The sequence below is a fragment of the Passer montanus genome, unplaced genomic scaffold (assembly GCF_014805655.1).
Source record: "Passer montanus isolate IOZ18808 unplaced genomic scaffold, ASM1480565v1 scaffold33, whole genome shotgun sequence".
NCBI classification, from domain to species: domain Eukaryota; kingdom Metazoa; phylum Chordata; class Aves; order Passeriformes; family Passeridae; genus Passer; species Passer montanus.
The window spans coordinates 7,278,279-7,295,996 of NW_024368041.1; the positions used below are offsets into that span (position 1 = coordinate 7,278,279).

General features: G+C 38.9%; 1 long non-coding RNA gene across 1 annotated transcript; it reads right to left on the bottom strand.

Annotated features, from left to right (window-relative positions):
• Positions 1-397: 397 nt before the first annotated feature.
• On the bottom strand, positions 398-10,181 carry LOC120505138. Its single transcript, XR_005628170.1, has 4 exons — positions 10,032-10,181; positions 8,597-8,753; positions 1,013-1,170; positions 398-482 (listed from the first exon to the last, which is right to left on the bottom strand). It is a non-coding gene; the product is annotated as an uncharacterized LOC120505138 (long non-coding RNA).
• Between the last annotated feature and the right edge of the window lie 7,537 nt (positions 10,182-17,718).

Below are 17,718 nucleotides of genomic sequence, written 5' to 3' on the forward strand. Positions count from 1 at the left end.
GCTGAAACAGCTTGAATATGCAGCACTGAATAAGCAGGCTGAGTGACAAATGTCCTCACACCATATTGGGAAGCCCAATTAGCAGAGTGCATCTTGCTGTGTTATTTTTCTCTGTATTGCATTTTGGAAGGATTAAGCTCTGGGACAGTCATTGTTAAATAAAGGAAAATAACATTGGAATCCATTACTGAATAAATAAAAATCCATTACTGAATAAAGAAAACTGTAAAAGTGCCTGTGTTTTTTTTTAAATGCTCCAGTTTATAGAAGCGTATCTTTGATTTGCCTTAAATACTTGAGGATAAACTGGCAGTATGTTAAACTCTTAGCATCCACTAAGGACTTTTACCCAATTCTTTGCTAGGTTTAACTGGGGCAGTGGAAGAAATTACCTTCCCTTCCAATCCTTTTCACAGTCACTGTCAGATGACACTGTCCCCACAGTGTGGTTGGAGGTGCATCTGATCTACGAAGTTTAGAGCCTGCAGGCAAAAAAGCACTGATGAGAACAGCAAGCTCGTTATTAGGTTTGATTGCATGCACTGGCTAATAAGGATGGGTAACTTCATTTTGGGTGACATCTGCTTTTCCTAATGCCAGCAGGGTCCCTGTCTGCTCTGCCTGTGAACTGTATCCTGCAAGGCTTCGCTTTGAGGCTCATCTTAGGTCAAGCCTCAGTCAATACCAGTTGACATTAAAATGCTGGGCTGTAATTTGCAGTGCTTTAAAGATGCTTCATTTTTATGTCCGTCCTTGCTGCACAATTGCTGACTCTGGTAGAGAGTCAGAAGGGAAAACTTGGGGCAGTGATTGCATCCACTGTCAAAACTTAAGCTCCTGGTATATGTGAGTCAGTGAGGGAGCTCTTGGTCTGGTTTGCCAGATGAAGTGATCTTGTCCCTCCAGAGATGGATGGAGGGGAAGGTATCAGAAGCTTCTTTTCCCTGGACAGGCAGCCAGGAAGGGAAGGTGAGAACAGAAGTGTGCCAGGGGATGTTCTCAAATGACTCACCTCTGTTAGGTAATGCTCCCTTCAGCAGCAAATACAAGCCAAAGTAACCTCAGGGTATGTTAACACAGAAGATTGGGCTGCACAGCCTATCCCACTATGGGCACTCTTGGCTGAACTAATTTCCAGGACTCAGCTTTTGGTTCTTGTGCCAGCTGACCCTGTTGAAGGTAACAAAGAATCTTCATATTAACTTTACTTTTTATGCTGAGACCTAACTAATTCAGCTGTGGAGGTGTCAGTGAAAACAAGAGCAAATAAAGAAAATGGATTGGGGGAGGAAGGGAAGTATTGAAGACAAAGGGCTTAGGTACCTCCCAACTGGGGATCACTCATACAATGGGCCATTAAAATTTAGCTGAGTCGAGTATATTGTTTTTAATTTGTATTCCCATAACATACTCTGTTATGGAGGGTGTATGCAGCAAATGCATATTAATGATGCTACACATTTGCATATTATAGATCCATAATACCAAGGGTGTAGTAAAAATCTTTATTAAAAGTGGTGACTATGCAGCAGTCAATTTTCTCTGTATCTCAACCATTTTAATGCTTTTTTTTTTTTTTTGCGCCCACACACACACACACACACACATACACACACCCACACACACACACTCACTACAACTAATAGCTATAGTACATTAAGGGACTAATGACCTGCAAAATTCCATTTATAAAAGATGAAGAAATGTTAGATTTATATGGGGAATCATCAAATTATCTCTTCTTCTGGAAGATTTCCAGTTCTTTGTTCCTTTGTTCTAAAATTTTTAAACCAATAGCCTGACAAATGCAATGTTGTTAGAAATATATATTTTAAATCCACTTCAGATATAGTGCCAGGAGAAGATTACCCTGAATTTAGTTCTCAGGATAGTTTTTATGGCTGAGATACATATTTCTTCAACTCAACATTTTAACATGAAAAGTAGCCCCATCTGGGCTAGCTGTGGATTTAGTTAGCAGTCCTTAACTAAGGAAAACTTTAGTGGTTAATTCTGCATGTCTGAGCAGACATATCCTTTTCTAGGTTACACTTTGAACTAAAATATGGCAAGTTTGCCTCCCATCACTACTGTTCATGGATATTGCTAGTGATTCAAGAGAACTTAAAAATGTGGTAAAAAAAAAAAAAGTGGTACCCTGGTCAGTTATACTACAATATGAGCAGAAGTGTTGGTTGCCATATCTCAGTCTTGGTGAATGAAGGTTTTTTGTGTCAGAGTTGAAATTGTGGCCCAGATCCATAGAACCACAGAACATCTTGGGTTGAAAAGGATCTTAAAGATCATTTAGTTCCACCCCCTGCCATGGGATACCTTCCACTAGACCACGTTTCTTAGAGCTTCACTAAAAACTTTTGAAGTTCTCTCTAAAGGCTAAAGGCCAGTGACAGGCAAATATTCCACTCCCTTTTGAATGGGTTTTTGTGCACTGAGGAATAAGTTGTAGCTGTTCCTTGCTAGAGCAAAATCATGGCAAAAATGGGGAAAGGTGGACTCCAAGCTCATGGGGCAAGAGGTGGATTTTGGGAGGTCTGGCTGACTGCAAGAGGCTTCATTCTTACAGGGCCCCACACAGTTTCCCATCAGATGGTTTTTGTATGGACATGTGATGGGAATTAAATGGTGTCTGGGACAATAGTGGGCCTGGACATGAAAAGTTTACCTCACTCCCTCTCATTTTCTCTTTCTTCTGATAACCAGAAGGAGCAGGAGATGTGGGTTCCACGATGCCAGCTGATCCTTGTGTCACTGTAGCTCCCTGCCCTCGCCTCTGCCACAGTGCAGTAGGTACCTCACAGGTCCACTGCCTCTGTGCTGCACAGACATTAAAAGCCCAAGCTGTCTTCCACTGCTCTTCACAGGTCTTACCATTGACTACAGCGTGTGCTGAAGCATATCCTAATTTATAGAAACTAAATTATCTTTACAAACCTAAAAAGGCTAAAGTAGTGTGCTGCTCAATGCCTGTATCTCCTCAGTGCTACTTTCTTTAACAACAAATTAGATGTTTGAGAAAACAATTTTCTGTTCTTCAGATACTGTCAGACTTTACGAGTAAGATTTATATTTTCAGCTTATGCATATATCATCATCCCTTGCTCATTAAAGGATAAAAAAAGTGAAACACTGTAGGCTAAAAGCAGGTAAGGGTCTAAATTTTAAGTAAATATATCTTCCCTACTTTGCATTTATTTAAAAAAAATCTACAGGAGTGTTGCTGTAAATCTTTCAGGTTTCACTTTAATCTGAAAAACAAAGAAAATGAAGAAAAACAGTGAAAACAAAAAATTGTATTGTCCTTGGTGAGGAAGGGTATGTCCCCTGTGTCCTGTGTGCCTGAAGCAGTTGTCCATGACTTTCCATGCCTTGGGATGCCTGCAGGTATCTTCAATGTACTATAGAGATGTCAGAGCAGAATTATGTCAGTGAATTCCGTCCATCCATCTGCATAAGGTTTATGTGAGGGTTAAGGTTTAAATGTCAGGCCAGTGACCAAAAAGTCATCCCAGATATATGTGGACCTAGAGTTGTGTGATGTGAGGACTGAAACAGTAAAATCCACCTTGGTTTAAATTTTATTTTCACCCAAAAATATTCTTCCATTGCTGTAATCCAGCTGATTTTTGTGAGTGAAACTAATTGGGGCAGGATAATATTATGAGTGGCTAGAAAAGAGATGGAGAAAATGGGTATAGTTTTTCAGGGAAATTTAGAGGATGCAGTATGTTATTAGCCTTCCTGATAGTCTGGTGGAGGCACATACTTTACATCCTGACTTAGTTTTATTCAGTCCCATAGGGATTCTTCATGAACAAAAAGTGGAAGCAAAAAGAGAAGAGTCAAGACCTCATATTTTTTCCTTAGTCACTTGAAGGACCAGTTGCCCCATCCTAGTCCCTTTAGACCTAAAGGGAGTTTTACCAGTGACGTTAATGGGAACAGACCTGGCCCAGTAGCTGGCTATTTTGGAATTACTTCTGTCGCCCTTACTGCATTGTTGCCAAGAGTACAGAACATCCTTGCCTTCTGTTTTTCACTCCTTACTATTTCCTTAGAATACTTAGGCAGAGAGTGACTGTAAATGCTTAACCTTTGTCAATGGCAGACGTTCAACTGTGTTTGGCTGCCTCCCTCTATTTCCTTGTGGACACTGATTTAAGAATCCATCCAAAACATTTGTTCAGAAGGATATGACTAACATGAGAATCTGTCACTGTGTAAACACGGCGACCAAAAACTATTTGGCAGTGTTTTGGATCTGCTGGTTAATGACTGGGTATTTACATTTGATTTAACAGCACCAGTTGTGATGATCTAATGTTGCTTTTTTTTTTTTTTTTTTTTTTTTTTTTTTTTTTTTTTTTTTTTGTGGATAGCTCATCAGATTTTTTTCATTTTATAGTGATTCAGCATAATAGTATGAGAGATAAAGAACATATAAAGAAAAGTACATATTTCAGTAAGTAATATAAAATTTCAGTTAGGACCACATTAGGAATGATGTGATGAGTTCACACCAGAAGAGCAACGCCTACATTTACTGGAAATATTGCAGAACGAGTGAGTGAAGTCACTGAAAACAAATTGCCATTCCCTTCCTAAATAGGCTTGGGCTAGAAACTGGTCCTCTGGGTTGTGACCAGATTTAGCCTTAACAGCCAGTTTCCCCCAGAGAAACTGAGTAAATTCTCTTGGGAAATCAATCTGAAAAATATGGATGAGAATTTTTGAAAAGAGGAGTGATACATGAATGTAACACAGTCAAAAATATATCCAAAGCCATAAACTATTTTCCATTGTTTGGGCAGTTTCAGAAGAGCACATTCATCTATTAATGTTTTTATCACTGCAACAGGTATAAAGTTACAGGGATCCAACTGTGTCAAAAGTTATGTGAACAACACCTATATCAGTCCCCGACTGAAATACACATTATTCACTATCAAGAAAGCTATAAAGACTGTGAAACCTTAATGATACAGATCCAAGTACATATGATAAGCTTGAAGGGCATATGACTTCATGAACTTGTGTACCTTCTACTGGCATTGTTTTCAGAGTGTTGTGAAAGAGTGGGAAAATATTGTGCAATAGTTGGTATGAACAAATTTGCTTTTGATTCTCCTACTACTAAAAAACTTGTACTACTAAAACATCAGGTTATGAACATGTTTGAGGACAAGATTTTTCCTGCCAACTCAAGACATACCCAGTTATTTTGTTTGCAAAAAGATGAAAAATTCTCATTTCCCCCCACACACATGCCTCAGATTGCCCCAACAGATCTGAGGAGATATGGAAAGTCCAATAATGTGGTCTGAGAACCACAGGAATGACAGACTTTTCCATGAGTTTTCTAAATCTTATAATAGCAAAGATGATTCTGTGCACAGAACCATCACCATGTATAGTTCTGATACTCAGTACTTTCAGCTTTTCACATTTTTAATCCTTTATTTTTTAGTTTGATAGCTGATAAAAAAAAAATTCTGTGACATATACTTTCAGCTTAGGTTAGATCTCACCCTGGCATTTTCACTTCTGTTCAGTACATTTCTTCTTCTAAATCTTTCATTTCACACTGACAAGAATTTTAGCTAGAAAACTGTGAGATGCTATGATAGAATCATAGAAATTAGGAGTCATCAAATCCATCTTTGTGCCTTAGAGGAGGAGAAAGTGAAGAGATGGCAGAAGACCAGAAAACAGCAATACTATGCTACACAAATGTTTACCTTTACCAGCCAAGTAACTTCAGATGGAAGCATTATATATGTTTTGTTTGTTTGCCGTTTTTGGTTTTGTTTTTGTGTTCTTTCTGACATTTCACTATAAAAATTAAAATCTGCCTTTTTTTTTTTTTTATGATTTAAAAAAATATTTTACTTCAGTCTATTATCTTTGCTTCCTGCATGGATCACTGAGAGGACAGCTACAGCTTCTGGGCTCAGCTGCTACTTACAATGTGTAGACCCTTCCCTGTCCAAGAAATAATGACAGGCCTCTGCTTTGGAGACTTCAACATTTCTAAAATTAACAGGAGTGCAGTTTATTTTCTGTGGGGAAATTTGGTAGGGAGAAAGGGAGGAGAGGAATATCTCATGGGAGGAGAGGAATACAGCATGCTCATATCCTAATGTGAAACATATTTTTCCTTGAAATCCCTCTCTCGCTGCCTTTTCTTGGTGGAGCTGGTCAAATCATCTAGTGACAATGAGTCTTTTTTGCCAATGTCACCTTTTTATTATTTCTCCACTCACTGTGATGGCAATAAAAGCCTGTTTCAGAAAGAAAAATATTCTCAAGATCTTGCCCTGCAGTGCTCTGGAAATGTGATTAACTTTCCATAGATATAAACAGCTCCAAACTCATTCAAAGCAAGGGCCTTGAGAGTAGCTGGTAGATTTTGGATGTTTTCCAAGGCAAAAATGAAGCAGAAGCATCTGGATGTTCTGCATGAACACTGCAGCAGCAGCGGGCTGTCATTCCCAGAGGCTGGACACGCCTTTCATCCTGTCCTTAATAGCAATTCCCAAAGAGGTGGCTTTATCTCTCCCACCTCATTCCTCCTCCCAGCCTGAGCAGTGAATGCTCTTACCCTCCCATCTGGAGGCTCTGCTGCTCCCTGGCATTGCAGGTAAAGAGGCACAGCAATTCCACCGTGGTACTTAGCCTGGTTAGAGCAGGCTAGGGACTGCCTGTGAGAGCTTCTCCACCAATAAATCAGATGGGTGGTAAAGATTTCCAGTTTGGATGCGGTGATGAACAGCTGTGGGGAGTAAATGTCTCAGCTGGAACAGCTGGAGCTGTAAGAGGATGTGTGACTATGTCCTGAGACAGCCAGTCAGTCTCAGACAGCTACGTAACAGGAGCAACTGAGCTGTGCTTATACAATTTCCAGGCACTTAAACAAAAGTATTACCCCAAAACCTGCCTCAGTCACCATTAAAATACTAGAGCATCTTGCCATCTGTTCCCCAATTAGAAAACAACCATGTCTAATTAACATATCTTTATTTTCTGGTCTCAGATACCCAGAAAAAGGGTAAAAGAAGTCTCAGAAGCTGATTATAGAGAGGAGCTCTAAATACACTGTTGCAAATACAAAATTACTCCCTTAAAAAGAAAAAAAAAATAATATATATATATAAAAAGCTTAAAATTTCGCAAGACCTAGTCACAATGCCAAGAAGAACAGATTTAGTAAATCGTAACGGGCAAAAATAAATCCAGATGAGTATTTCTCAAAAAAACCCAAGAAACAAAATAATCAAGAACCCCATGTGTAAAACCAACACCTGTAGAGGGTGAAGGGTCCTTATTATACTGTGTTACCAATTTATCTCAAGCTTCAGATGAAAGTATCTTGAACAAGGGAAACATCTGATAAACATTTACCTCATTTAATTTATTAATATTTGTGGGGGGCTTTTTTTTTATATTGAAGGCCATGTGTATGATTTCCAAAAAAAGCATAAGTTACTATGCTTCCAGTTCTATACTGAAGACTTTCTGAAGTCTGAAATATTTCTCAAACTCCCTCAGGTGCTATAGGCAGAGGCTGAAAGCCAACATCAGTCTGACACATCCCATTAGAGAGGATTGCTTTCCAGCTGCCAATAATTTTTCTTATCTTTAACAAACTGTGTGTTTAATATTTTGCATTTTGTGCCTGTTTCAAATGTTTTTTCTTAAAGAGAAGCTAGTTTCATGGATGAAGTTGGGGAAAAAACAAAACAAAACAAACCAGAGGTGGTTTGGTTTGGTTTTGTAGTAGTTAAAGAAAAAGAAAAAAAAAAAGAAAGAAAAATGGTGGAGAAGTTGTTTCTTGAAATTTCTAATGCTTCATGGTTTAGAGTAAGGTTTTGACTTTTAGAAACACTTAACACTTGTTTTGTGGCCAGGCTTTGGCAGTGCCCACAAGAGCAGCCCACATTTTCATTCAATGCATTTGTTTATGTGTCAGTCTGCTATAAAGCAAATCCCTGCAAAACCCTCTGGAAAAGCTGCTGGTTCTCCTTCAGACCTCTTCATAGAAAGGATGACAATCATCTACCACTATCAGTTTCTGTTTTAAGCTTAGTGGCAGAGGCAGATTTCAGGTTTCCAACCCCCCAGTGATTTGTGTGGATGTCAGCATTTCTCTGTGCAATAGATACTCTACGAAGTCTATCCTTTTTCCTCATTTGATAATTTAAAAACTTGGAAAATCACATTTTTAGGAAATACACAAAAGGAATATAGATGCAATTTCAAGGCATGCAATAAAAATTCATATTTAAGGCTGTCTTAGTGATCTTAATTCAACCCTATTATGCATATTGATACAATAATTAAAAAAGTCTTTACACCTCATTTTTTCATGCCAAAGATTATGTCATATTCTTTATATAAAATGTATATGCTCAGGACCATATAGCAAAAGAATCCTTAGAAGAGATACAGGTCAAAGGACTGGGACATAGAATAAGGAGGAGACATACAAAATATTAACCACCTGATTGGGGTAAGTGTTTCAAGAAATTGCAAGATATAAATAGAAGGAAAATAGACATTGTGTACTAAAGACACATACCACTGTGCACAGATATATCTCTCTGCTCTTCTTCTTGATTCTCTCTGCATGGGAGATGATTTTACAGCAGATGTAATTGCTGTTTCCTGGTGATTCAGGCATTGCCTCTCCCACACCGTGTTTGCAGACACAAGCTCTTCAAATCAGCATTCACTTTCTGTTTCAGAAGACACTTCAAATTAAGATTTACATTCAGAAGCATGATGAAACAAATAGGGACAGTTTTCTTTAGCATTATTTGTGTAAAATATTGCCACAGGGACAGAAAAATTACCTTGATCATGAAATAATGTCTGAGATGGATTATATCACACAGTTCTCTCCCTTTGGCAATGTTTTACGGATGCTCCCTTGAAAACCAGTCAGAATTTACATCCTCTATATGCATTCACCTACACATATTATATTCAATTGTCTGTCGTTAACACAAATATATTTTTTAAACCTGTAAAATTATGAATGTAATTTTGCATCTGCACTTAGCTGGTGTAATTCAGGTCCCCAGAAAAGGTAGCAAGACTGCATCCTAAATTACTGAGATATAAGATACATTAGGTGGAAAAATATCTCATTGATGTCATAGCATATACTTAATATATTATGGAAAGCAGAGCTTACTCTCCTGTATCATTTGATACCAGGAGAAAGAAAAATACCATTCTTGCTAATAAAATTTCAGTGATGCTGCATTCTCTGTGTTCCAGCACCACAATATCACAAAACTGGTACCTCTTGCCTTTTATGGCTCTTACTAAAAATTATATCGTTTCAAGGCATAAAGCAGGAACTTCCAAGAACCACACTGTTCTTTGTGTTCCCCTAATGGAAAGGAGATATCGGGAAATAAAGAAACTTAATTGGAGCACTCTGCTTTCTTGATTGTTCTTGGGCACCAGAGTAGCCCTTTGTGTGTGTGGATAACCAGGCAGAACATTCCTGAGGCTGCTGTAATTTATGCAAGGTATTGGACTGACATCTGGCTGTCTCCAGACTCCAGGGGAATATATAAGTGGCTTAAAGCCAGTTTTGCCTGTTCTAGTGATGAAAGCAGCTCAGAAAAATCAGAAAATCTGGCACTTAAGCATACAAATTATAATAATAATATTTTGGGGCAGAGGAAAAAATAGATGCCAGGCTGAGCAAATGTGGCCCAATGGTGATGCACAAACAAAACCCCATCTGCTGGAGACTTTGCAAGCCTTTAAGACTTACACTTTTGGGTTCATAGATTTTTAATAAAATACATAGATCATCAGGGCAAGATTAGGGACTGATAACTCATCTGTGACTTGTATTTTGATTTCTTTTTAAAGCCTGGCACTTCCAAATACTAACAGTAAGGTTTCTGTTTTCCTTCACAAATCTGCTTTGCTTTACTGTTTGGATTATAAAACAGGAATGAAAAGGGACTGGTGGGATAGTCCAGTACTCCTACCTCCATCTTTCTGTGTGCTGACATTTCAGGATAAACTGTCTTTCCAGAAAACTGCAACAAGAAACATTGCAGTTAGAATATGCTGATTTTTGATGTTCACTAAATGCACAGAAGGTATGTTGTATGGAATTCCTTCCATCTCAAAACCTCTCTTTTTTGGCCATTGACAAATGCTACTAACATAACTTACACATATTTTGTGGTTTTGCTCTGTGAAGGAAGTATTAAGCTTTGAGACACTGTAATAAATTTGTTTGGTTTTGATAGAGATTGGCTGCCTGAATGCTACCATTTTTATCAGCTATAAATCGCTCCACCAGCTGTGGGACGAACGACCTTTCATAGTCAATTTTGACTTAAAACACATAAATAATTTGCAGTGATTCCTTCAAGAAATGTCAGTTCTTTCTCCTGTGTAAATTTATCTGAAAACTCATTTTCTAATGAATTGTATCATTCTCACTCTGGAGAGTGTTCACAAATAATGCCCTGCAAATGCTTGAAATTTTATGCAGCCTGGTCACCAACTTAGCCGTGTGGTGCCTTTTGTGGTGGCTATAGGATGGCCAGATGCAGCAGTACAAAGCAAGCCTATGTTTGAAATGCAATATTAATGTTACTGTCAGAGCTTTTTGGGCCAGCCCAAAACATGGATCCTGGTTATCCTGTGCTAACAAATCACTCACAAATAGAGACAACACGGTGACAACATTTTGTGATTTCAGCTTGGGGCTCATCGACCCTTTCTGGGGACAGAGGGAACCACACTGGGTTTCTGCCTTGTGGGAAACTGTACAATCACTGGCAAAGCTATGTGAACCCCATTTCTCTGAAAGGGACCCAACTGCACAATGATTGAGTGGTCAAGACTACAACAAAGTCACAATAAAGGCTAGACTTAATCTAAATTCTAATCCAGTATTGGAAAACTGTGCTCTTCTTTAACAAAAACAAAAGTTATTGGAAATATCCTTTCAATTAATACTGGTGAGACTGAGCCAGCTTTTGCTGCCTTTCAGTTTCATGTTTCCTAATCTTTCTATTTTCTCTTTGCTCTAGTGTCTGTCATAGACTTTTCCTATCCTGGGGTGAAAATAATTGAGCAGTTAGCAGAACTATCAATATCAGAGTTAACCTCTTTTCTCTGGTAAAATGGCATTGTGTTAATCTCAAAAAAAAGAGAGCCACCTCCCTCAGAGTGCCTGAGGATGGTGTTTAGTTAGATAAACTAAACATCTCAGGTCTCAGTGACCCTCTGAGGACCTTTGAGGCATACTGGACATATCACTTAGAGGTGAAATAGAGAAATGTTTTCAGGTAGAAAAAGAGGGAATTTCTCTTATCTAATTTTCTTAATTCTTTCTGAAACAGAATGGAAACCAAAGGTATTCCCTGAAATTATGTTGTGAAAAAATTCTTTGTTCTAACCCAGACACTGCAAGTTACCAGGTACCAACCTGAGAAATACCATTGGTGAGTGGTACCTGCCCTACTGACAGCTAACCCCAGAGAGCAGTTTTCCTCACTGCGGAAGAGGCACAAATAAGTCTCTTAAAGTACATAAAGTAGATAAAATACTTGAATCCAATCTTCCACCTCCCTGTTGTGCTACTGGTATGTTTAATCTCAATCTCCTGACTTCTGGATCAGTACAGTTCACTTTTCTGTCTGCAGTGAAAGACTGTTCCTGATAGGCTGGTCCTGGAACTGTACTGTCCTCACAACTTGTAGAGATGATAAAGCCTGATTTTGACAATTCTGCTCTGCTCTTCTACACCTTCGAGTGGCACAGATAGTTACTGATCCTGGCCTGCTTCCACAGAAGTGACACTCTTGTGTCTGGGATTGGGCTTTTTGTATGACATTAGAAAAGGAGCCCCTTACATCTGCTTTGCTGAGAGGTGTAAAAACATCATCATCATTCTTAGGACAAATACTTTTTTTTCCCCTGAGCCTGCTTGGATAACCTTGTGCTGAGTAGTTTACTACAGCTTTTCATGTGGATGTCACTCTCACAAAAACAAGGGTCGAATAGGAAAAAGATTATTTATGCACCTGTTTACATCAATCTCTCCCCATAAGAAGACAGGACTTTTCCTGCCCAGTATCTCAGTCAGTGCTTCTAAGACTGGCATTATGCCTGCCATTGTTAGAGGGTTAACCTGACTATGAGAATCATCCTTCATGTCACACAGCACTGCTAAATATATCTGTTATTTGAGCTCATTAGATTTGCCAAATGTCTAGATGTTTCCCTGACTCTTAGCTCTACAACATGCCTTTGTCAGGATGACTCATTGATTCATGAAGCCTTTTTAGCTATGTCAGTGTTTTTCATTATTTACTGACCATCAGGCTTTTCTCTTTTTAAAATTTTGCTCCCTTCCTCCCCCTGCATCATTGTCCTAGAGAAAAAAAAATCCAGTTTTACCCAAAACCAAAATTACAAAGAGAGGAAGAAATAACACAACAGTGGCTGGTTGCACAGTTTTTAGGGAGTAGGGTGCTTTACAGACCTGCAAAATGGCAGGGTCATAAAGAAAAGCCAAGTGGGTTCCTTTGTGGGTGGTAGGGTGACTTTTTTTGGAATAAGAAAAACAGTTGTGAAGTTTTTCAGTCACTGCCAGAACTATGTTTTCACAAAGAAGAGAGAGAAAAAGAGACTAACAGGGGAAATATGCAAAGACACCACTTAAAGAACAGGTGTTTCATGACAGGTCAAAACAGAGCAGACCAGCAGAAAAAGAACAGTGACAAGGCAAAACATTAGCATAGAAAGTATTCAATATTTTTACAATCACAACTATTGTTCTGCTTAACTGATGCTGGCAAACAGCCCTGCTGTAACCTTTTATGTAGAGAGGATCAATGAACAATTAATGGTGCCACTGGATACACTGTGATGCACAAAATAACTTTATTCTATTACCAGAATGGCTGTAACTCCTGCTTCCCTTAGTGCTGGAATCAGGAGCTCCCTATTCTGCTTATCTCTGTAAAGTAGAATAAAAACTTGGATCAAATCTGGATGTCAGCACTTGAGGTCATTGTGAACTGAAAGAACCAAGGGCACACCCAGTGTTAAAAGAAACATATCGATTTGGCCTCTGAATTTTTTTTTGTCCAGCATGATGCACATGCTAAGCAAATCAGGAATGACTAATGGGGTTAAATGTGATCATCACCATATCAAATATCGGCTCAGAGTTGCCCTTTCTGCACTAATCAGATTTCACAGTATTAGGAGTAGAATTTGTTTTAATTTTGTCTTTATCCCTTGAGATACATACCTGAGTTAGACATGACAGTTGGAGCCATGAGGTTGAGTCCTGTGTCTCACAATCAAAATGTGGTGCTTTAGCCACAGCTTATGCTAAAATGAGGTAGCTGTAAGCACCAGCCACTTAATGTCTATGAATCTATCATTATATCCAGAGAAATGAGAAGCTAAATACTTCCTAATTTCTTGTTGACAAGATTGATCACTTAGAACTAACTAGATGCACTAAGCAAAATACAGGCAAGAGAGAAATGGACCTGAGCTATAAACCATTTCACAGCTCTGGCTTTTGGGCTGACCCACGAAAAGAGCCAAAATTTAAGCAGACAAGCATGCCATAATAATTACCATTTTCCAGGCATGGGGTATTAGCAGCTCACAGTCAGCAAAAGCCCAGTGTCTCCCTGGTGGTCTGTACTTAGCTGGGGTTTCCCCCACTGCCATCCCAGCCAGCACGTATGAGGAGGACAGGATGAGGAAATAGGAGTCAGCTTAGGAGGCAAGGGTCTGTGCAAGCATACACCAGATTTCTGAAGATGGAGGGCATGATGTGTACTTGGCACACATTTTCATTCCTGCCTCCTACTGATCCCAGCTGCTGATGCAGTTTTTCCTTAATGCTGCAAACTAGGATGCAAAAGGACAGCTCAAATTCACTGCTGTTTTGACTGTGCAGTTTTGAGCACACCTCAGCTCTAACAGCTCTCTCCTCTCTGACAAAGAGAGCAGAATACTGTGTTGCTGAACGTTTGGGAGGGCAATAGTTAATCCTATGGTCACAATTTCTCTAAAATCAGTTGACTTCTGCTATGTCTGAAATGCTATTTTAGTGCTTTAAACTTCAGGCGAACTTCCAGCACAGACACTCCTATATCCCAGAAGGCTGGTTTAAGTGCATATATGTTTAAAGGATGGAGAAATGGCATTTAGTTCACTGTGTCCTGGATCTATTGCATAAAGGATTAGGAATTTTTTCCTCAAAACTGCTGCTGCTCTTCACCCATAAGCAAACTTTTTTGACATTGGTGAGTTTATCTTGGTCTAACAAATTTCTTACTTCTTACTGGAGAAATGACCAAACTGCACAATATTTAGCACAGAATATAGATGTATGGAGTACTACTCAGTCTTCCTTCAGCTCATTCTCAGGTTCTCACCCAATTAAAAAAAATAACTAAAGTATCTTCAAAAAAGCCTAGAGAGACCTAAATTAAATTAACTCGCAACAGCAATCTAGGTTCATGGCTGGCTCAGACTTCCACTGTGATGTAAATTCCTAAATATTTTAATTACAACTGAGAAGCAGGATCCTAAGTCACTTAGTTTCTTCTGAAAATTTTATCTGGGAACTGATGAACAACATCTAAATTGTCAGTCTGTACATACATCCTTAAATGGGATCTCACTTAATAACTTTTTTTCCTCCATGAAAACACGAAGAACTATCAGATCAAGAAGGGAAACAAGGAAAACAAGGGAAAAAACCCAGCTACATTTCTTCTGGGTGGTGAATAAAAACTGGCATCGAGGATCCCTAAGGATTTCCAAATCTGCTGGCATGGGATGGAGTAGGAACGATGGAGTAGCTGGTGTCACAGTCTCTGGAATCCAGCTGCCTTCTGGCAAGACTGGTTTAAAATTGCTATTGGAAATTTTTTCTCTGTGATCAATATCTCTTTGCTGCTCACTTGCATCCTGGCACTTTGAGCTTAGCTTGATAATACTCAAGAAACTTCTTGTCATGCAGGCGGGAATTTTGCGTTGTGTCTTTATGGGAATGACACAGCACTTGGGTGAATGAAATTTCTCCCCAGTGTCAGAATCATCAATCCCTGGGAAAAAGCAGCATGGGGCTGTCAGTTCTCCTGGAAAATATTTTATCACTGGCCAAACTTGATAGTAGAAACAAAAGTACTTTATTCCTTTTAATCTTGATTATAATGTAACATGCATTTTATATCTCTCCCTCTCTGTAGCACGTCTGTAGCATAAATAAGCATAAAACTGCTGAAGATAAAGGGATACAGCCTCCTCCTACTACATATTAATCTCACAGAATAACAAATTAACACATTGGCATACTACAGTGTTTTTAGAGATGGAATTCCTATCTACAGGAGCCTGGAAATGAGGTACCTTCTGACAGCAGGGATATAGGAGAAACTTCTGAATTTCCCATTCAGTGCATGTCTGTGCTCTGGTTCTGGGTTGTAATTAAGCAAAAGCACTTATGTCATATTTAGAAGGGTTTATGCATCTGTTTCTCTAATGTACACCAAAGATGGTTCTTTCTGTGATACCCTAGTTTTACATGAAATTAAAGAAATAGTGGAGCCACAAAAGGGCAACATACAATTTATATTCCTAAAGAATCTATGGTGCTTGACATATGGATAATAAGAGATATTTTCTTATCCTGGAGACCTATAGGGCCTAACTGGAAAGGAAAACAATTTTTTTCATGATGAAGTGACATACAGAAAATGTGACTCTTCCAGTGTCACCAGCAGAAAATGTGGGACAGAGACAGGCACAGCACCAACCTTCTCCTTGTGAATTTCTTTTGAATTTCCAACCAGTTTTCAGGAGATGTATTTTGACTCTTTCACCTCTTTTTTCATTGTCAAGAAGGATACTGCCTGGATGTTCTATGCAAAAATAAATGTCAAGGTGGCTAAAATAGGGAGGGAAGTGAGGAAAGAAGAGAAAAAAAAAGTTTGCATTTTTGAAAGGACCTATTTTGGGAACAGTTTTGGCACATTTCCCAGTTTCCTGTCCTGGATCCATGGCAGTCAGTTTAATTAGTTTTTCTCTGTACAGCTTCTGAAACACTGCAATTGTGATTTGTGTCCGATAGGTCATTAATTTTCTTCCTGCCCATTTTAATGCACAGCTTCCTCAGAGCTGGCAAAAACAAGCTCTGGCAAATGATTCATATTGATTGATGGTTGTCTTTCATCTGACGTAACAGGTGAGAAAAGAAACAACATGGACATAGGAAATGCTATAGGAATTTCTGAGTGAAAGACAATTAAAATTATAGTGAAAAGATTATCCTTCAGTATTGCATTAACCATCAGCAAAGCCTCGTTGTGGCAGATGTTCTACACTATCATATTTTGTCTCTTAGCTTCCATCATCATCAGAATTTGGATGCTATTTCTCACTAAAATCAATTTTCAAAAATCACATCAGTAGGTGTGATGTGTACTGATGACTTTGAGAATTTGAGTCCTATAGCCCAAAAGATCAAGGCAGGCAAAGGGCTGGGTGGGCAGCCCTGAGAAGTGGACTGGTCTGTTCCTCATGAAGGTAACTTGTGGGCTAGAACAAACATCTTTTCAAGTCTTACTACAGAATTGCATCTTTTTATTTTTCCTTTGGAGATGGAAATAGCCATATCTTTACTGGATGCTCAGGCCATCCCTGTGGTGAGTAAAATTACCTCTCTAAGGTTCCCAGCTGATCTGCCTGGGTGGACTTTGCACCAAGACTTAAGGTTCATGCATTGCATATGACACAACACCAGCATTGTGAGAGGGCACCTCATAAGTTCATGAGACACATCTTTCTTTCTAAATGTTTTAGAAATGAGACATCACTGGTGAAGCTTAAACTCTGAGTCAAGGTTTCCTATCCACCTCTTTTCCAAGTTCATCCTCCCTTGGATCTGTGGAGCTGGAGGTTCTATTGCAGGCTGTTATTGCCAATGCAATGTATGCTGATTCTCAGGTTGCCCTTATTTTCCCTTCTTACAGTTCATTCCTGTGAGATCTTGCTTATCTTGAGTCATTTACTGCAGGCAGCTGTGAACCATCCAAGTCCTGCTAATGGCAAGCAAGAAGTTGCATTCCTTGGCCATATAAAAGCAATGAAAAATGTAAAATAATTAAATTTATCCCTAGACACCAACATATTTATTCTTCTAGCTGAGGCTTGCTTTATCAGAACAGCATGGAAACAAATTCTCATTATGCTGATGGAAGGCAGATTCTGTTTCCCATGTAAGCCATGTGGAAGCCCCTTGCTTTTGATGCCATATGTTTTCATGATCACAGTGATTTGCTTTGGTTTGCTTTCATTTAACTCCTAGAAATATGAGAGTCAGGGGAAATGGTAGGTGCTGTATTTGTTTCTGCTTTGTTGATAGCTCTGTATATTATTCAAATCCATGTATTTATTCCCAGAGGAGAAATATCATTAAGGTATTGTTAATGCTGACAACATATCACTCTTTAGAGTTAGGTGAGTTATTTATTTATTATCTAAGAAGCCAGTCCTTTGGATTATTATATGCTTGGGAAACTCCCAGTTACATGTTTAAAATCAAATTTGTCAGTAGATTAACATAGTTGTGCACTTTTTATCTCTGAGACAGGCACTCCTTAGCTTCCCCATAGAGTTGTC